The sequence below is a fragment of the Chinchilla lanigera genome, unplaced genomic scaffold, assembly GCF_000276665.1.
Source record: "Chinchilla lanigera isolate Chin_1 unplaced genomic scaffold, ChiLan1.0 scaffold00001, whole genome shotgun sequence".
NCBI classification, from domain to species: Eukaryota; Metazoa; Chordata; class Mammalia; order Rodentia; family Chinchillidae; genus Chinchilla; species Chinchilla lanigera.
Genome location: NW_004955402.1, coordinates 55,164,669 through 55,186,780, shown reverse-complemented (window position 1 = coordinate 55,186,780; position 22,112 = coordinate 55,164,669).

Sequence of the window (22,112 nt, the reverse complement as noted above, 5' to 3'; positions counted from 1 at the left end):
AAGGTATCAATACATAATACAGCAACCATTGTTAATTTCCTGCAATTTTGTCTGTAACTTTGTATTGTTTGTATTGTTCTCATGCTATTTTGTAAATGGATGTCTGTTTGATAATATGTTTTCCTTCTTTTGTTTTGAAAATAAATTTAAAAAAATAGAAAAGCATATGATAGAAGGTGAATAAACAATGCACTTTATAGCATTGAAAAATTTCAAAGCAGATTATAAATAAAATTGACAATGTCTCTGGAAAGAGTATTTATCATTCTAAGTGTTTTCATAATGAAGAAAGAAAAAGCAAACAGACACACAAGTCAGCATAAGAGACTTATATACGCAGAAGTACTAATGAGGTTTTTAATTTATTAATAAGCTGTTTTAAACTTGTACTTTTTACAGAAAGGTGCAAGAGAACAGCATTCTCATAGACTCCAAGCCCTCCTCTTCAAATAGTAATGTTTTATTATATTAGCATGCCACATTCGTCAGAGTTAATAAGTCAGTTAAATTCAGGCATTATCATTAAATGTAGCCAGTACTTACACTACTCAGAATTCCTGGCTTTAGCTGATTTTTTTTCCTTCTCAATCCTACACCACATGCCATTTTACTTTTAGTTATTTTAAGCCTCTCTCAGACTTGACAATTTTTTAGACTTTTCTTACCTGTGGTAAAGTCTTGACAGTTCAGTACTGGTAAAGTCTTTTGTAGAATAAACTCTTTAGATTTGTTTCTCATGATTGCATTGGACTTGAGGGTTTGGGGGTTTCACTAAAGAAGAGTGACATTTTAATTTAATTACATCAAGGGTATATTCAATGAACATACTTGTTCATTGTTCATGTTAATATTGACAGTCTGACTGAGGGGCTGTTAATTTCTTCATTCAGAGCACACTGCAAAAGCATAAGTACTCACACTTATGAAAGGAGAACTAAACACCAGCTCTTTCTCACTCTAATTCTACATACATTATTTGGAATTTTGCATAAAGGATTTGCTGCTCATCCCACTTTAATTTATTTTCCAGTCATTTATTTATATAAGCATGAACTCATGGCTGTTCAATTTCTAGTACTACTATTTGACATACTCCATCACTCTAAAGATTATCACAGAACTTTTTTACTTTCTCAAAAGATAAATATTTCAGCTCATTGTCTATCATTTTTCACAGTTAGAGAATCACTGGTTGTTCAAAAATCCTTATCTCCTTCTATTACACAATAGCTTCAGGAACTAAAAGTGGGGTGTGTTCATGGCTGCAGAGGTGTCATAGCTTGTTGGTCTTCTCAATTCACAGAGGAAAGTAATATATGTTCAGTTAACAACTGAAATATATACATCTGTAAATATCCTTTACATAAACTCTTAAAAATAAAGTCTCAAGTGAAGGGGAAAATTTGAATAGCTGTGTAACTGTTAATTAAGTTGAGCCAGATATTTTATAAAGAAATGCCATAGCATAGCATGCCAGAAAGAAACACAGCACACCTCATGAGTTTTGAGGAAAGAAAGTAGAAGTCAAGGACTTCATACATAGGAAATCTTATTTTCAAATGTCATAACACAAATAGATTTTATTAAGTGCAAAACTCAGGGAAATAACTATCAGGAGAGATTTCTGGCTCTGAAAAAAATAAATAAATGAATAAATAAATAAATAAATAAAAAGAAACTCCAATCAAGAGAAGACACTGACATATGGACAGGTGGTATTTGCTCCATTTGCGCCTTCCTGGTGAAGAAAGATGAAAGGACACCAGAGAAATGAGAATGGTATGTTATAGCCACACACTCTGGTAATGAGCAAATAACAGACTTACATTAAAAATATGGTAACTAAAAAGACAAAAAGTACAAAGAACAGTGTTTCCAAAAATCAGATTCATTGCAAGTAGTTATGTTGTCATTACAAGTAACTGCAAGTGGGGGCTGGGGATTTAGCTCAGCGGCAAATCACCTGCCTGGCAAGCGCAAGGTCGTGAGTTCGGTTCCTGGTACCGGAAAAAAACCAAAAAAAAAAAAAAGAACAAGTAACTGCAAATGTAGTGTGGGAGAAACTAATAAATATGTGTGGAACATTCTAATTATGTCATTTATATAATTGGCTGAATCTTTTGGTGCCAAAATATACAAAGTATGGAATGAAGAAGTAAAAGTGACACAGAAACGTTTATGAAATTTTCTTATATTTGAAAACAATAAACTCAGAAATTTCTAAATTCATGTCAAATGATTCACATTGAGGTTTCTTTCTACAAAAGATAGTAGAAAAACAATGTCTTATCATGAACACAGGTAATGGTAAAGTTCAAAAACTGTAAACATGCTCAAACATTGAACACATTTGTAAATGTGGTAAAAGGGAAAACTGAAACATTTATCTAACATGTACTTTATAAACTGTCAACATAGTCCAATAGAATGAATAGAATCCAATAGAATAAATAGAATTATAGAGCGAGGTGTGGTAATCCCAACATGTGGGAGGCTGAGGCAGGAGAATTGTTGTGAGTTCAAAGCCAGCCTGGGCTATGAAGTGAGTTCAAGACCATCCTGAACTTCATAGTGAGACCTTGTGTCAAAAAGACAGACAACAACACAAAAAAAATTATAGAATTACAGACTAGAATTATGGATATTTATAAATGCTTTCTTGTTACCAAACTGAAAAAAATATATCAATTCAATATTGTAATTTTGACACTTCCAGCAAATTAATAAATATTGGCATTAAATTCTAATACTTCTAAAATCACCAAAACTGAAAAAAATAATCACCAAACTTTTCATACCAAACAATATGTCCTGTATATTGCCCTGCTAACCAATACTTATAGTGTATGTGTACAATTATTAAAGCTTAATTAAGAAATCATTTAAGTATACCTATGTTCTCCAAATTTAAAACTGCATTTCAGTAAATTTTGAAGCATCTATACAATCACATGACTCCCAGTATAATCATATAGAATAGTTTTACTAGTCTAAAAAATTACCCACATCCAGCTGCAGGCCTCTACCCTCATTTTGTCCCACATCAACAGCAAGCAGCCATTACAAGGCTTTTTCATTGTAACTTTGCCTTTGAAAAATTTCTTATCAGTGCATATATAATCATTATATATGTATAAAATGTCTGTGTGTGTAGCACTGGGGTTTCAACCCATTGTCTTCACAGTGAGGTCTTTACATGCCCAGATCGTTTAAATTTCTTATTTCAAGATGAGTTCCTACTGAATCTCCCAGAAACCCAGAATGGACTTCACCTTGTGATCCCTTTGCCTCAGCCTCTCCAAGATCTAGAAATACAGGTATAGGCTATCATGCGAAGGTTCTCAGTCCTTTTTTAGTTATGGTAATATTTGTGAGACTCAGCCCTTTTATCAAATGTATGAAAAGTCATTCTTCACCAGTGTTGTGATTCAAGGACATTTACACACCACAATGTTTTTCCTTTTTACCTAATTACCAGTTGTTGGGTGTCTGAGTAGTTTCCACTTTGGGGCACTTATGAATGTAGCAGTTAAAAACATCTAAGAATATGCTTCTGTGTTGCACATGTGTGTTCATTTCTTTGCAATAAATTTATAAAAGCGGAATTACTGCATCATATGGTGTATGCATATTTAAATTTATTTCGTACTATATTAAAAATATTTGTATAATTACTATATGCCAATTAAAGTTGTTGAAAACCAAACAACCTGTTATCCAAGCGTGGTACCATATATTGCCTTTCCATCTGCAGTCTGCGTTCCAAATGAGTCACACTCACCAGCAGGAGGCCTTGTGGCTGGCTGTTATTTTTAAGCATTCTAATGGATGTGCAACAGCTTTTCATTTTGATTTGAATTTGAATGGCAAGTGTTGTTGACAATTTAATCATGTGTTTTTTCAATATTCTACATTTTCCTTACAAAGTTTCCATACAAATGTCGTTTTTCTCTTCCTCTATGATTGATTCACTTTGTTACCTACTAAACAAAGTAGAGAAAAATCAAGATCAGAAAGATGTTTACGTAGCGTTTTCTAGAAATTTGTATAACTTTAGCTCTTTAAATGAGGTCTAATTTCAACTTAGTGGGTTTTTTGTGTATACTATGTGATAATACTCAAAGTGTACATTTTTTAAAATGATTGTATAATATTTACAATATATTTGTTGAAAAATTATCGCTATTGCAATAGTCTTTATCCTTTTGTCAAAAATCACCTGAATGTACATTTTTGTATATATATTGAATATATATTTTTGTATATTGTGTACATTTTGGAACTCTTTTGGTTTCTATAGTCTGATGGATTTATGTCTTAAATATATTCTTAAGCCTATTCAAAATAACCTTGCTTACTTCTGGTTTGGAGTAAGCTTTAAAATTTTCTGGGTTAAGGCAGGCAACTTACTTGTCTTTTATAACGCTTTTTACTTATCTTTTTTTGTTTCTCATATAAATTAAATCCATTTATCAATTTTTTTGCTAGAATATTCATTAAAGTTGCATTAAGCTTATAAAATATAGACTCTCTTGTGTCATAAAGTACTATCTCTACATTTATTAGATTTCCTTAATTCCCTTCAATAATCTTTTCAATTTTTAGCATAGAGAAATGAGTAGAAATTAAAATGTCTGAATCTTTATTTTGCTCGGTTTTTCTCTCTCTTTCTCTCTCTCTCTCTGTGTCTGTGTCTCTCTTTGTCTCTGTGTCTGTCTCTGTCTCTCTTCTGTGATCAAATCCAGGGCTTCCCACCTATTATTCAATTGATTTACTACCGTATTCTAAGCTCTCACAATTAATATTAACAAAGAAATTTTCCTTAAGTCTAAGAGACTGTGAAATGAAAAGTCATTTAAGAATAAACACAGAAAATGAAGGAAATTCTTGATTTGCACTATGGTGAACAATCACCAAAATGTAGACTGTGATAGAATTTAATGGAAAAATACCATAGATTATTAAATAAAAAATTTTAAGGAAAAGATGGAAAAACAGGAGAATTTATCTATTAAAAAATCAATATGATTTATTTAAATAAATACAAAGAAAAGTAATGCATTATGGATGATGAAATATCTGTAAAATTTTAATAAAGAATATTATGATTAAATACTGTTTATGGATATATTGTGAATAAGTTACTCAAAACCGGTAAACAATTAAAAAGCACTTAATACAGGATGGCAGAGTTTTGTTTCTTAAACTGGTAGTATGATTTTTTTCTATTTCTATTTTATTTGTAATGATAAAATAATACCAGTGATAGTATAGTATAGTAAACAGATAGTATGATTTTTTTCTACTTCTATTTTATTTGTAATGACAAAATCATACCAATAATGACAATAATTATTATTTTTAACACATTGAGGAGATAATGAAATTTTGTAAAAAGCTATTCAAATAATATCCATTGAAAATTCTCACTAAATTGTAGATACCTATAACTATATATATATTATATAGATAGATAGATATAGATATACTAACAAAGATTAGGTTTCCCTCCAAAATACAAAAAGGCAGATATTCTTTGTAGATAAATTGTGCAATAAATAACTTCTACTACATTTTTTTACTTAGATTCATGCTACAATACATATTTATTTGAAAACTTTTCAAGAAACTATAGAAACAGTATATCAATACATTAAATACATTAGACAGAGGTAGATATTACCTCTCTCACTGTAGTGCTGTTCTTTCAAAAACTGGATTATTTTGTGGTTAAAAATATAATCAAAAGTATAAGTTGAAGTCTGCTAAGTGAATATATCTCTCTTTGTGTATTTGGTACACACTACCTCCTTGTTAGTGTGATTAGATTATTTAGGTACTAAGTCTCTGCTATCAGGTACATCCTCAAGTTATTTATCTTGTCACTGAATTCAGTTCCTATAAGAAACTTTATTAGGTAACTATTCTTCCTGGGTAGACAGCCAATTTTCCCTCTTGCCTGGTACATATCTTAAAAATTGACTTACACTTGGCTTATTAATTTGTAAATATTTTAGTCTCTGAAGTACATATGAAAACAGTTCACACTTGTAATAATAAAAGCTATGAGTCATTGAACAGGTAGCAAATGTGAAGTTCCGTCAATGTGCTCTGTAAGTACTATATCAATACAAAGTCTTATAATATGGAGGAAATTTGCACTACTATAAAGCTATGTGCAACTTGTTTAAATAACTGCCTAGTAGACACAGGACTAGTTTTAAGTTCATCTTTGTTGCAGCAGAGATGATGTCCCTTTAAGATATTCTATTAAATAATGATGCCTTTGGGTGCACACATTCACAGATCATCAGTGGTCCCATCCCTGTAAGGAGGATATATTTGACTTGGTATGATGCCATTACATGTGTTACATTACTGAGTTGCTTATGTTAATTTTTTCATTTCGAAGGCCAGGCATGTTAATGCTAATAAACTGAAGATACAGCTTCATTTTAATTTCCTCCATTTTCTTAGGTTCTGAATCCAAGGAATCACTAAGAGGAAAGAAAACTGTGGTGTTTAATCTGTTACCCAAATCAGTCAAGGACTAAGGCTCAATTGGCTCACCTTAGCTTGTTTCCAAAGATATGTGTGTGTGTGTGTGTGTGTGTGTGTGCGCGCGCACGCGCGCTCATGCACGTGTGTGTGCATGTGCATGTACATTGTGTATGAGGTGTATTTAGGTTTATTCATACAAAATTATTTCCTTTTTCATATCCTCATGTCACATCCCTTTGAATCAAGGCCTACAAATAAATGCAATCACTTTAAAACTGAGCCAGTTTCTACAGCAGTCTCAGTTCATACTCCTCCGTTCCTCCATTGTCCCTGGACAGTGCAGTTGGTGAGAGAAGTCTGAGTTCATCTCCTCCCTTCCCTTACTGACCTGGGATGGCTGGCAAGAAGAGTGTGACATTGGCTCCTCACTTCCTTCATTGATCTGGATGATATGGCTAGTGAGAGAAATCTGAATTGCACCCCCTTCCCCCCACTGGTGAGATTCAGGATCCGGAGACACAGTAGGATGCCAGCTAAGGCTCACAAGATGGACAGATGGAGTTAGGAGTTGGAAATGTCTCATGCAACAGTAACAATACAAGCAAAAGTGTAGTAAGTTAGGAGAAACAGTGTTGTGCTTAGGGACAAAGATATGGGGAATAAAAGTTAGCGCTAGAGTTGCCCCATCTCTTTTCTTGTGCTTTCTACTTTTTAAAATCATTTTCTTTTTCTTTTCTAAATAACTGGGGTAACCCCAACCATAGAAAATTAATCCCATTCTCCAAAGCCAGAGACAAAGATCAGACTCAAACCCAGCAAAAATACACCTGCACTTGTGGGCAGAGTATATATTTCTGAGCTCCAACTTGGACCTACCACGGAACTATAGACACTAGAAGAATTCAACTACTTTCTTTTTTCTCTGTCTGACTGGTTTTCATCTTGGTAGTCAGCTGCATTACTGCATTGTACTTTTAATTTTGTTCTTTGTTTTGTTTTTTGTCTGTTTCTGTTTTTCTTTGCTTGTTTTCCCTCAGTTTTTATGCTGTTTTGTTATTCTTTCTGTATGTTGTAGTTTTTCTGATGTGTGAGGATATTTTTGTTTACTTGTTTCTTGCTTTTTCTTAATTTTTGGTTGCTTCACTTGGTTCTTATTCACAATTTAAATCTCTAGCATTTCTTTTAGTTCTTCTCTATTCACCTTTTTCCTCTTTTTAGTCAACTATCACACTTGATTATATGATGCTTTAATATGAGTAAGCATTGACTCTTCTCTTTCTGGGTGACTTCAGAACTCCTCTGCCTCCTCCTCCAGCCCTTCCCTTCTATGTCTTCCAATTACCCAAAACCTGGGTGATCATCCTATGCCCTCTAACCTTGCTCCTCTTGTATTTAACCACATTCATCTTTCCATCCTAGCATCATTTTCTTGGAAGCCTTCCTCCACAAAAGGCTACATGGCATACAAGTTGCTGATATAAGTTGGATTATATTTCTGTAAGCCTTTCTTCTACAGTTATAGGTATCAGGCTAATAATTACCACTATTTGTCAGTAGCCAGGCTGTGCTTCAGTCTATTGTTATTACCAAGTAAATTACTTTAATCAGGAATGTCATACATGCTATGGTTAGTTTTCCCCCATGTATGACAACATTGAGATTGTAAGGAGTCATAACTATATTCATAGTCAAGTAACAAAGGAATGGGTACTATGTCAAATAGTAACTCCTCAATCTTTATTTATTGGGAAGATAGGTTTTTTGAATAAACACAAAGACTGAGGACCACATATATCTAGAAGAGATCCATAGAACCAGATACCTCCTAGGAAATCTCAACAACAGTGATAAGGCTATCTAACACAAGAAATCTATAAGCACCAACAAATAAAACAAAATAAATTAGAAAGTAGAAAATGGCAAGATGAAGAAGAAAATAAAATAACAAAGACCTAGCCCACTCAGTACAAGCCCAGAGCACAAAGAGATAAAGGAAGTCAGAAGCCAACAAATGAAACTCTCTGAAGGGATAATATCAGAAGTGAAAAAAAAAAAAAAAAAAAAAAGGAAAAGACCGTAAAAGTAATCTCTAAGGTACAAAAGAAGTGACTATCAAAATAAAACACATTAAAACAGGCACAGAGAAATAAACACGGGAGCTCAAGAAACCAAGAAAGCCAAATATAGACAAGAAATTAAATTAATGAAACAGATCCAAAGAGAAATACCAAGGCTTAGAAACTCCACTGAAAGCATGCACAGCACATTGAAGGGAGGCAAGGGTAGAATATCAGATGTTGAAGACAAGAACGTGACTAGTGCCCAGTAAAAGAAAGATATCTTAAAAACTGCAAGAAACCACAAAAATAAATCCATCAGCTACAGAATGAAGAAAAGAATAATAGCATAAGATTGATTGGAATCAGCGAGAAATCAGGAGGTAGAACAAATGCCATTAAAAACCTGTTAATAGAAATAATGACAAAAAAACTTCCCAAACTTAGATAAACAATTTGACATATAACTTAAAGAAACATATAGAACTTGAAATAGCCATAACTACAATAACTCTACACAAAGGCATATAATAATGAAGATTCCAGAAATTCAGCTCAAGAACAAATTATTAAAAGCAGCTAGAGAAAAGAAGCATCATCTGTGAAGGAAAGTCCATCAGAATTATAGTAGATTTCTCGACAAAAACCCTCAAATCAAGAAAAGCATGGAGTAAAGTATTTCAAGCCATAAAGAAAACAATCTTCAATCCAGATTGATGTATCTTGCAAAAATATCTTTCAAGATTGCTGGAGAAATAGGACACTTCCATGACAAAGAACCAATAAAGAAATTTATGACACCAAGCTAGCTCTACAGAATGCTCTGAAGGATACATTAGAAAGAGACAGTGAAGACCACAAACACATAAACCCCAATAGGAAGAAGCCACCAGCAGTGCAAGCAGTTAAATAGAGGAGAAAGACCAGGAAAAACAACAGGAAAATGACATGAAAAAGAAAGAGAATACATATCAGTTATAAGCATCAACATAAATGGTCACAACTCACCAATCAAAAGAAATACACTGGCAGAATGGATCAAAAAGCAAGTTCCAACAATATGCTACATGCAAGAAACACATTAAACACAAAAGGAAATTCATCTACTAAAAGGCAAAGGATGGAAAGTAATTCATCAAAGCATAAGAACTAAGAAAGAGCAGGAGTAGTTATTCCATTTGTAGATAATGCAAACTTTTAACCCAAACTTGTTCAAAGGGGTTTAAAAAAAAAAGGTCACTATGTGCTTAAGGAAAGACTCCAGGAAGATGAGATAACAATCATAAATATTGATGCAACAAACTCAGGTTCACTCAGCAACATAAAATAAATATTAAGAGACATGAAAAATCATATTAATCCTAACAGTTCTTGTGCCATACATTAATACCCAACTCTCACAAATGAGCAGATCAGCTACACAAGAAATCAACAAACAACTGTTACAATTAAACCAGGCCTATGAACAAATGGACTTGATAGATGTCGACAAAGTGTTCCACACACACAAAAAAAAAAATCAGAAAATACATTTTTTTCAGCTGCACATGAGATGTTCTCTTAAATAGACCACATATTAACCTACAAGATATATTTAAGGAAATGTAGAAGAATTGAAATCATCTCATGCATACTACCTGACTATAACACAATGAAACTGTAAATCAGTGACAAAAGAAATCACAAAAACTCCATTAGCAAATGGAAATTAAACAACACCCTTCCTAACAACCAATGGGTCACAGAAGAAATTAAAGAGAAAATTAAACAGTATATAGCATTAAATAATAATGCCAATACAACATACCAAAACTTATGGGATGCAGTGAAAACAGCCTAAAAAGGAAATGTACTGATGAACTTACATCAGGCAAACAGAATGAGCTTAAATAAGCATGCTTAAGCACGAATTAAGCAATTCGAAGTGAAAAGAGGGAAATCACAACAGATCTCAGAGAAATCCACGAGGTCATCAACACCTCCTATTAAAACATATATTCTAATAAGATGGAAAGCAGAAAAAATGAACACATTTGTAGACACAAATTGCCAAAACTAAACCAAGTACAGTTAAAAATTTTAAATAACCTGATATCAACCAATAAAATTGAAAATGTAATTACAAATTTATCATCAAAGAAAAGCCTAGGACCTGACAGATTCAGTGTTGAATTCTACAAGAAATTTAGAAAAGAATTAGTGACAGTAATGCACTCCTTAAAGGAGTGCCACTCCTTAAAGAAATTAAAAGTGAATCAGTACTTTCAAAAACATTCCTGAATGCAAGTATTACCCTTATTTAAAACCAGAGAAAAACACAATCAAAGAAAGAAAAGTATAAGCCAATCTCCCAAATAAATATAGAAGCAAAAACCCTTAATAAAATACTGGCAAACAGAATGCATCAAACCACAAAGATTATACTTCATGACCAAGTAGAATTCATCACAGGGATGCAAGGATGGTTCAACATATGCAAATCAATAAGTATAATACACCATAGTAACAGAATCAAAGAGAAAGTCAATGATCATCACAATGGATACAGAAAATGTATTTGACAAGTCCAACATTTATTCATCCGGGATAAAAAGCCTACAGAAATTTGGAATAGATGGTCTTGACCTCAATTTTTTAAAGCCCGTATATGTAAAACCAATGTCTAACTTCCTTTTAAGTGATCAAAAACTGGAAGTTTCACTCCAAAATCAGGAACAAAGCAAAGATGTCAATTATCAGCACAATTATTCAATATAGTTCTTGCAACACTAACAGGAAAAACTAGATAAGAGAAAAAAAGGAAAGAAATAAAGATAGGAAGAAGTTAAATCATCATTTTTTGCAGATGACAAGACTCTCTACATAGAAGACCCAAAAAAACCTCCACCAAAAATCTTGTACATTTAATATTGAAATTCAGCAGTGTAGCAGGGAACAAAGTCAACATTAATAATCAACAGAATACTTGTACACAAACAACAAACTCACAGAGAGAGAAAGCCCAACCTGCACATTATCATCTAAAGAATGAGAATATTTAGAAGTTAATCTAACAAAAGATGTAAAAAGTTTATACAGTGAATATTATAATACCCTATAAAGGAGATTGGAAAGGACATCAGAAAATGGAAAGATATCCTTTGCTTTTTGACATGAAGAACAAACATAGTGAAAATGGCCATACTTCCAAAACTGCCATAAAGGTTAATACAATCTCAACCAAATAACCATTAGCATATCTCACAGATCTAGAGACAATAATTCTAAAATTCATTTGGAACCAGAAGAGACCTAGAATAGCAAAACCAGTTCTGGGCAGCAAAGAAATGTCAGGGAACATCAAATCCCAAACTGGAGACTATACTACAAGGCTACTGGGGTAAAATCAGCTTGATATGGGCAAAGAAAAGGGCCTGAAGATCAATGGAACAGAATAGAAGATGCAGATGCAATCCCAAACACATCGAGCCCCATTATCTTTGATAAAGTGTCAGACATGTTTATGGAAAGAAAGATAGTTTCTTCAATAAATGGTGCTGGAAAAACTGGCTTTCCACATGCTTATCACCATGCAGTAAACTAATGTCAAAAAAGATCAAATATCTAAATATTAAAATAGAAATACTAAATTAACTGGAAGAGAAAACAGGAAGAAATCTCAAAGAACTAGGTGAGGGCAGAGATTGCATAAACAAAACCCAGACTACAAGGGAAATATTACAAAGAATCTACAACTGGGATCTTGTGTTATTAAAATGCTCTTGCACAAAAAGGAAATAACCAGCAGAGTAAAAATAAAAACCACAGAGAGGGAGAAATTTATAATCAGTTGTACCTCAGATGAAGGACTTATACATGGAACATATAATGTATTGAAAAAAATAAAACCTCACAAATTCAAAGGCCCAATTAAAAACATTGGCATTAGAGATACGTATGCACTTCTCAGATGAGGAAATACAAATGGCAAATAAATACTTGAAAAAATGTTCAACATTGCTGGTTATTAAAGAAATGCAAATTAAAACAACACTGAGATTCCATCTCACCCCAGAAAGAATACCTATCATCAAAAAAAAAAAAAATCAAACAATAACAGGAGCTCTGGGAAAAAAAAAGAAACTTTATCCACTGTTGGTGGGAGTGTAGACTAGTGCAAGCACTGCAGAAATCAGTGTGGAGATTCCTTTAAACATAGGATTATATGTCCTGTTCAACCCAGATATTTCCTTTCTGACTATCTTCCAGGAAGTATTTAAAACATCATAACATAGTGATAAATGCACACCCATGCATATAACAGCACAATTTTTAATAACTGAAACTTGAAAACAACACAAATGGCCATCAATAGAGGAATGCACAAAAAAGATGTGTGGATTTTTTTTTTTAATATAATGGAGTAGTACTTAGTCAGAAAGAAGGATAAACTGGAGACTTTTATAGGTAAATGGATACAACTCAGAACCGTACTCCTAGGTGAAATAAATCAGACCCATATGTGCAAACATTATTTTGTCTCTCTAGTGTGAGAAACTGAATGAGTAAATGAGACCAAAAAATATAAAAAAGATATGGTGAATTGGGAAGTGAGTGTTCAAAAGAGAAGACAAACTTGGTAGGAAAGTAAAGAAAAAGAAAAATATTGTTTGGACAAGATATCATGAATACATGAAGTCAACAATATGCAATGTATTAATTATTATCAATCTTTTTTTAACTTATATTGAAACACTGTTCTATTGTTGTTGCTATTTTTTCCTTTTTTAAGAAAAAATACATATTAGCCCCACAGAAGATCTTGCACAGACACAATGCAATCTAATATTTTGGGAGCCACAATAAGTGCATTGCTCGAACTAACTAGTTGAAACTAATTTTCCTTTTCAGGAAAAAGCACCAAAAAAAGAGGGTAAAACCACTGATGATATCAGAGTTCTAAATAGGATTAGAATTGTAGCCAAATATATAATGCACACTCATTAAGCTTATTCAAGAGTCATCATAGCTCTCTGTAGCTAACAAACTTGAGATGTATCCTAATCAAATAAAGTTTTCAGTTGCCATCCAAAGTTTTAAGCGTACCTAAGAAAATGTTGAAGAAGAGAGTATAGTGCTTTGGAGGACAGAGATGCGGAGAGTTAGTTAGAGAATAATGGTACAATTCTAAATCATTATTTCATGGACTTAGATTTTTATGAAAAAAAAATTATGAATAGAGAGTATCATATTTCAGAGAACCATCTTTTTTTTTTTTTTTTTTTTTTTTATTTTTCTCCGGTACCGGGAACCGAACTCACGACCTTGCGCTTGCCAAGCAGGCGCTTTTGCCGCTGAGCTAAATCCCCAGCCCCCAGAGAACCATCTTGAAATGTATGATGGTGAATTTTACAATGCAAATTGACTGGAATCAATGATGCATAGCAAGCTGGGAAAACATTACTTCTGGATATGTCTCTGAAGGTGTTTAAGGAGAAACTGGAATTTTAATCAATAGAGTGAGGAAAGATTAGGGTGGGTCAGCATTGCCCTTTGCATTTAGGGCCCTTTTTAGTTATTTTCTTTATCACTGGACACATCATTTAATACTAAACACAGAAATTAAGGAGCCTTTTTTGAATCCATGGTCAGAAGGATGTCAGAGGGGCTGGCAGAGAAATAAGTACTCACATCATGGTAGACAGGAAGCAGAAAGAGATGGAAGATCCAGAGACAAGACAACATCTTTCCAGGTCATGGCTGCAATGACCCACCTTCACCCAGGTTCCATCTTTTAACAATAAGTCAACTATGACCTCCCATGATCAAATCACTTTCCAAATTTGAAATTTGGGGGATCATTTTTATCCATTTCTAATTCTAGAGCATGATGGGGCCTAACTTGTAGGAAAAAATGAAGTAAGAATACATTCTCATGCTTTTTTGAATTGAGAACTCCTGTTTTTGGAGCTTTTTGTTTTTATTCATTCAGACCTGAAGTGGGAGCTACATCCTGTCCTCCAGCTCTCACACATTTTGACTCAGGCTGGATCACATCACTGGCTTTTCTGATTCTCCAGTTTACAGAGAGTAGATGGTAAGATGTTTCCTTAATAGTATGCACATATACACGTATGGATACACATATATTGATTATTGCATATAGTTTTACCTATTTTTATTTGAACTTATATTCTTAGCATACATCCAAATATACTTACACATACAGCTGTATATATAGAGCCATGTGTTGCAAAAGGTGATTTGACCAATTCTAAATACTATATATGATGATCTTATAAATTATGTGGCCTAATGACACTAGTCATCTTCTTCTGTGTAAATCACAGAGAGAAAAATCAGTGAAAGCACATTCTTCCCAATAGCATCTAAAACATGAAATATTTAAGAATCAACCTAACAAATGATGTAAATGTCTGTACAGTGAAAATTACATTACCCTAGACAAGGAGGTCAGTGAGGACATCAGAAAATGGAAAGACATCCTTTGCTCTTGGGTAGGAAGAGCCATCATAGTGATAACGTCCATCATAGTGATAACGTCCACTCTCAAATCTGCCCTACAGATTTAATGCAATCTCAATCAAAATGTTATTAGCATACCTCACAGAGCTAGAAAAAATATTTCTAAAATTCATTTGTAACCTCATAACAACTACAACAAAAAAGCAATTCTGAGCAACAAAGCAAGTAGAGGGGTCATCACATTCCCAGACCAGAAGTTATACCACAAAGCTACTGTAATAAAATTAACATTCTATTGGCAAGAAACAAAGAGGACTGAGAAACTGTGGAACCAAAAAGAATATACAGATGCAACTTCAAACACAGTGAGCTATGTTATCTTTGAGAAAGGCGACAAATATATTCACTGGAGGAAAGATAGTCTCTTTAATTAATGGTGCTAGAAAAGCTGGTTCTCCACATGCCAAAGACCAAAACTGGACCCATGCTTATCACCATCCACTAAACTAAAGTCAAAATGAGTCAGAGATACAAATATTAATATAGAAACAGTAAATTTACTGGAAGGGACCATAGGTATAAATCTTAAAGGCACAGGAGAAGGAAGAGACTTCATGAACAAAGTCGAGACCGCAAGGGAAATACCACAAAACGTCAACAAATGGAATCTCATCTTATCAAAAAGCTTTTGCACAACAAAAGAAACAACTCACAGAGTGAAAACACAACCCACAGAATGGAAAGAAAATTTAGTCACTTGTCCCTCAAACTTCTATCTAGAACATGCAGGGAACTAAAAACAAATCAGAAACCTCAAATTCAAAGACCCAATCTCAAAATGAGCACCTGAGATGAATAAACACTTTTCAGATGAAGAACTACAAATAGCAAATAAGTACATGAAAAAAATGTTCATCATCATTAGTCATTGAAGAAATGCAAATAAAACAACCCTGAGATTCCATCGCCCCCCAGAAAGAATGGCCATCTCCAAAAAACTCTATCAAAAACAAGTGCTGGTTGGGTTGTGGGTAGAAAGGCACACTTCTCTGCTGCTGGGAGTATTGACCGGTGTAACCACTGTGGGCATCAGTGTAGAGATTCCATAAAATCTAGGATTACAGGTCCCATTCATCCCACCTATTCCCCTTCTTGGTATCATCCCAGAAGATGTAAAACATCATACCATAGTGATATACATGCACCCATGTTTATAGCAGCATAATTTGTAACAACTAAATCTTGAGACAACTTAAATATCCATTCACCAAGGTATGGATATGTGAAATAAACTAGACTCGTGTGTGTAAATATTGTATTATCTCACTAGTGTGAGAAATTAAAATGAATAAATAAGATCCAAAATATATAATAGATATGATGAATTGAGAAAGAACTATTCAAAAGAAATGACAAACTCTGATTAGGGGAGGGAGAAGAAGGAGGGAAAAAAAGAAAAAAAAGGAAAAAGAACTATACGTAAGATAGTTAAGATAGTTATATAGCAAATTTCTCTTAGTTCATTAAAAAAATGTTTGTGCTAATATTGTTTAAACAAGATATCATGCCTATGTCTTGTACTCTAATTAACTGGTGTGAAGACAACAGTATGCAATGTGTTAATTTTGTAACTCACCATCTAACCTGTTTTGAAATTCTGCATTTTTAATATTCTCTTTAAATTAAAAAAATTAGCCATTTTTTATTTTTCTCTCAATTTAAACCCATCTTTTAGACACCCTGAAGCCTTTATTATACAATCTACATCTTTCACAGACAGTTTCCTTTAAATTTGAACAAGCAGTGAGAAATAGAAGAGTCCTCAAAGACCAGACGAGAGAAGGATATTTCCTTTCCCTTCCTGTTCTTAGTCATGAGTAAGCGGCCATTTTCCTTGCTGCCATCAGCTGTGGTCTCCATCTGAATTTGTCAGCCCTTGCCATGGGCCAACCCTCAAAACTCCCACTAAACTGCTCTCAGCAGCTATTGGAGACTGTGTCTTCTCTTTTATTCAGCTTGAAAGATAGTCTCTCCTATCTCTGAGTACCTCAGAATAAGTGGCCTGCTTGTCAAATAATTGCTATCTTTTTCACTAATAATGACCTTGAATTACAAAACCATATGACTTTCTGAGTGTGGTGCCACATGCCTATAATCTGAACACTAAGGAAGCCGAGGCAGGAATATTGCTGTGAGTTTGAGGCCAGCCTGGGCTACAAAATGATTTGAAGGCCAGCATAAATAGCGTAGTGAAATCCTGTCTCAAAAAGATAGAGGAAACAGACCATATTACTCCTCTGCCAATGCAATTTCATCGAACCATTACATTTCTTTTTCTGAGAAATATCTTATTTCTCCATTTCAAAACAACTCTACTGACGTATAATTCCATATTAAATAATTCACCACTTAAACCAGATGATTCTATGACTTTATATTTTATAGATATTTATATAACCATCACCATAATCATTTTCAAAACATTTCATTACCCTCCAAAGAATCTATTATAACTTTTACCAATTTCCTAATCCCAACCTCAAACACTAGACACTCACTAGTCTACTTGCCGTCTCTCCAGAAATGCTATTCTGTTTATCATGTAAATGTAATCAGTTATGGTTTTTTGTGACTGCTTTATTTCATTGCAAATATGAGGCCTTACATAGCAAAGAGGTTTTGGAGAAGTGATAGACACAAGGTATTAAACTGAAAATTATTCCGCATTATTTGTGTGGAAATAACGTAGTAACAAGGATGCCTGTAAAGGAAGGAATAATGAAAGTCAGGAAGAAGAGATGTCATGAGAAAAGAAAAGGTACAGATGGTATAATCAGTATCTGGAAGGTGACCACAGGCAAGGACTGGGACCAGTCCCTCTGAGGAGGAAAAGATACACTTACATGACATTCTGGGTTCTTTTTTTTTCTTTTTTTTTTTTTGGTACCAGGACTCAAACTCAGGACCTTGCACTTGAGAGGCAGGTGCTTGTGTCACTGAGCTATATCCTCAACCTTCAGAAATTAAATTCTGAATATGAACATAAAACTTTAGGTGGAACACACTCTTCAGAAGTTCAAAACTAATACATGAAAAATATATGCTTTTTCATTTGACTAAACATGTGTTAATTTGTTATAACAGGAATAAAAAGAATACCTTTAGGTGATTTGCAAAAATTTCTATTTTTATACTGTTTGCCTTTGCTCTTTCTCAAAAATGTTAAAGGAGGAAATCATACATTTATAAATTTTAATGAAATCCAATGTATTTTTATTTTAAATTTATTACTTTTGCTTCATTATCTTATTTACTGAGACTTCATTATCTTATCTACTAATTCATAGTTATTTCATCCTTTTCCTTTAAGAAATTTATCCCGTTTTCTCATAAATTTGGATCTATAATTCTCTTACTTTTTAAAGATTTCTGGCAGATATTCAAATTTAATTTTTTTGTGTTGATATCTCTGCTGCAGTTATTTAAATGACTATTATTCTACGGAATTTTCTTGACACTGCTTTTCAAATTCAATTGAGCATTGATGTACAAATTTATTTCTGGAGTGTATGATACATTCCATAACTTTGTTATGTCCCTATAACACTACAATGTTACCTTAAGTACAGCAGCATTGCCATACATTTTAAACAAGGAGAACTTTTAATCTCCCAATTTTATCTTTTACAATTTTTTTTATTTTGAATATTCTACTTTTCCTTACATTTTCAAATACATTTTAGAATTGCCTAACAATTTATTTATAAAAATGCCTTTGATAACTGCATTGTAGTAAAGCCAGCTATACATTCTGCAAATAATGTCTTAAAATTTACAGTCTTCATGTCCATGAACATTGAATACATTTTTCTTTATTTAGGTCATTTAAACTTTCAGGAGCTGGCAGTACAACTCAGGATTAGAGTGCTTACCTCATGTGTGTGGGAGTCCTGTGTGTACCCCCACCACTGCAAAAAAAGCCAAGAAATAAGAACATAACAAAAAGAATTTCAGTAATATTTGAATATTTAATATATAAAACTTGTACATATTGATTATGTACTTCATTATTTTTGATGTTATTGTAAGAGGTTTTGTAATTTCACTGAGATCTACTGATAGCGTATAGAACAGAGATTTTTGTATATTGGTCTTCTGTCTTCAAATCTGACTGAATTCATTTGTTAGGTGCAGTGATTTTTACTGGAATCTGTAAAGACTTTACTCAAGATCATTCTGTCTTCAAATAGAAATACTTCTGTTTTTTCTCTCCAAACTATGTGTCCTTTATTATTTTTCTCACCTAATTTTTATAGTTCCATAAGCAACTAAATCTACATTATATTTGCAAAACTATTTCAAGGGTTTTGCTTGACTCCAAGAGAATTTGTTATCACCAAGGTAAGAAATACAGTAAATAAGATGGAATCATAAATATGACAATCACTTCCTGGCTTCATTTGGTAATGATAATACATGCTTTTAAGCAGGTTTTAGGAGAAATAAATTTACTATTATGCATACTGGGTTCTTGAGGTTTATGAGACAGTTAGTCTGAGTGCCTATAGGGCTCCTTTGAGTATATAGAAACAGAACTCAGGAGAAGGGAATAAGATTCATGTAAACATTTGGGACTTCCCAAATAAAAATAAAACATAGCTAGAAATTGATAGTAATTAGGGCAGGTTAAGGATTTTTTGAATAGTCTCTGTTATGGTTTGTCTCTGGATGTCCCCCCAGTGCCTCATACAGTCATGGGGTGGGTTTCTAGAGTTTATGATTGATCCATGGTCGAGTGCTGGGATTATGGGTGTGAGTGCTACACTTGTCCTGGGATGAGTAGTTTGCATACAATGTAAGGGAGGGGAAGAGGCTTGCTCTTCCCTCTGTGGCTCCTCCATTTTGCTCTTGTTGCTTTTGCTGTGTTCCACTGCCATGAACTGTTGCCCTCTGCCATGTGTGCATCTGACTTGGAGCCAAACGAGTATGGACTGAAACCCGTACAAACTGTGAGCTAAATAAAATTTTCTTTCTTTAATATTGGGCATTGAGTATTTTGTCTTAGCAATGAGACAAAATTAACCAAGGTAGTCTCTCTTAAAAAGTCTTTCTCTGTTAAGCAGTGCTCAAAAGTAAAGCTATTCCTTTATTTCCCTAGGAAATTCCAGAGCAGGGAAAAAATATATTGCAATCTTCTTGACAGATATAACTTTGTGACTATGATCCCTTAAATATAAAGTGATCCTTTTCTAAAATGCTTCAATGTATTTCCACTGATAATCTTTACAGTATAAAGAAAAAATTGTGATGTTCAAGCAATCTGGACCTGTGGGTCAGTGTAACATTATTAGATTCATAGTTTATAAAACTAGTTAATGCAATACATATGTTAAATTGGTTAAACTCTAGTAGAATGACAAATCTAGCATTTGAACCTCAAATGTGACAAACACTAAATTAGATGATGATAGAATTTTCTGATATTGTCCAGGTCAATCTATTAAGTATGAAAACTGCACAGATTTCACACTTAATTTTGCTTGTCTATTAATGCTATATATATTTCCTTAGTGAAGTATGCTCCTGACTGTAAGTAAGCATTTAGTGTGTTAAAGAATATTTATCTTAACTGAAACACTTGACATTTTTATTGCACCGAGTACAGGTTTGTGCATTACTTAGAATTTCTAACTCCTCTGTCCTTGTGTTCTCCATGATAAAGAAAAGAGTACAGAATGAATACTTTGTGATTATTGTCCAGTAAATGGAGATAGCTTTTAAATTCAACACACCTATATATAGAGTGAAAAATCTAGTGTGCATTTCAATTGAGCAGTCTCTTTATGTTAGCACTTAAAATGTTGAATTGCAAATGAAATTCTAGGCAAGATGTGATACATCCATTTTCATTTAACGAGATTTCTTTAATACTCATGAGATTCATAAGAAATCGGATGCTATCTGAACAGTAAGGATTTGTAATAATGGCCCAGGTATTACGAGGATTAGAAGAATCTGAATGAACAATCCCTTAGCTCATAAAGAAAATGATAAAAGATAAAAGGTAGCATTAACTGTTCAGGGATGTGTGATGTTCTCTATAAGTATAGCTGCATCACATTAAAAGTCACTTGATTAGATAGCTAAATAAAATAGCTTTAACTTTGTACTTTATGCAATGGGTTTTTAAAATTTCTTAGGGCCTCTGTATTATAAGAGATGAATGTTTTAAAAGTAGTCAGAACTTTTACTGAAAATATTATTCAGTATATTTCTTGTAATTATATCTGAATCATTTTTAAAACAATTTTGCTGAAGTCTTGGCTGTGTGATTATGTTGGAAAATCAAATCAAATATTCAGTCAGACCTTCATGTAAGAGCAAATATTTAATGGACACATTCACCATTGTCAACTTATATGATCAGTTTTGACTAGATTTTTTTATCATCTTTCAAAGACATTGCTTACATCAATGAGTATTAATTTATCTAAAATTTACAGATGGTATTGAATAGAAAATTCATCTTTCATGAACATAAATCTTATCTAAAATAACATGTGGTTGTTAACTTTGCTGCAGAATATTGGTGAATTAAGTTTGAAAATGTTGTCCCTGTTGTAGAAATTCACCCTGGCATTTGTAAATTTGAATAACCTATTACCTTCAAATATGCTCTTCACCATACAATCTGAGGTGGTTCTGTTAAGTACAGAATAGCAGAGAGAAAATTTTGCTAATGCAGACATCAAGGTCTAATTCTGACTTTCCCTTTCAATGGAACCAGCTTAATTTTTGATAAAAAGCAAAAAATAGTTTAAACAAAACTTTTATAATATTAGAATTTTTAAAATATTTCATACATTTTCCCTGTTTAAATAATTTCCCTTTCCTTATCATATGATCAGATTCCATTGGAAAATGAACTGAACAAATTTCTGAACAAACTAGCTTGTAATTAGCATTGAGAGTCAAATACTATGGATATAAAAAGACATTTTTGACACCATCAATATTATTATCTTATTAGATAAAAACACGAGAGCTCCAGGAGATCCACCAAAATGACTAAAGTAGTTCGTATTCTTT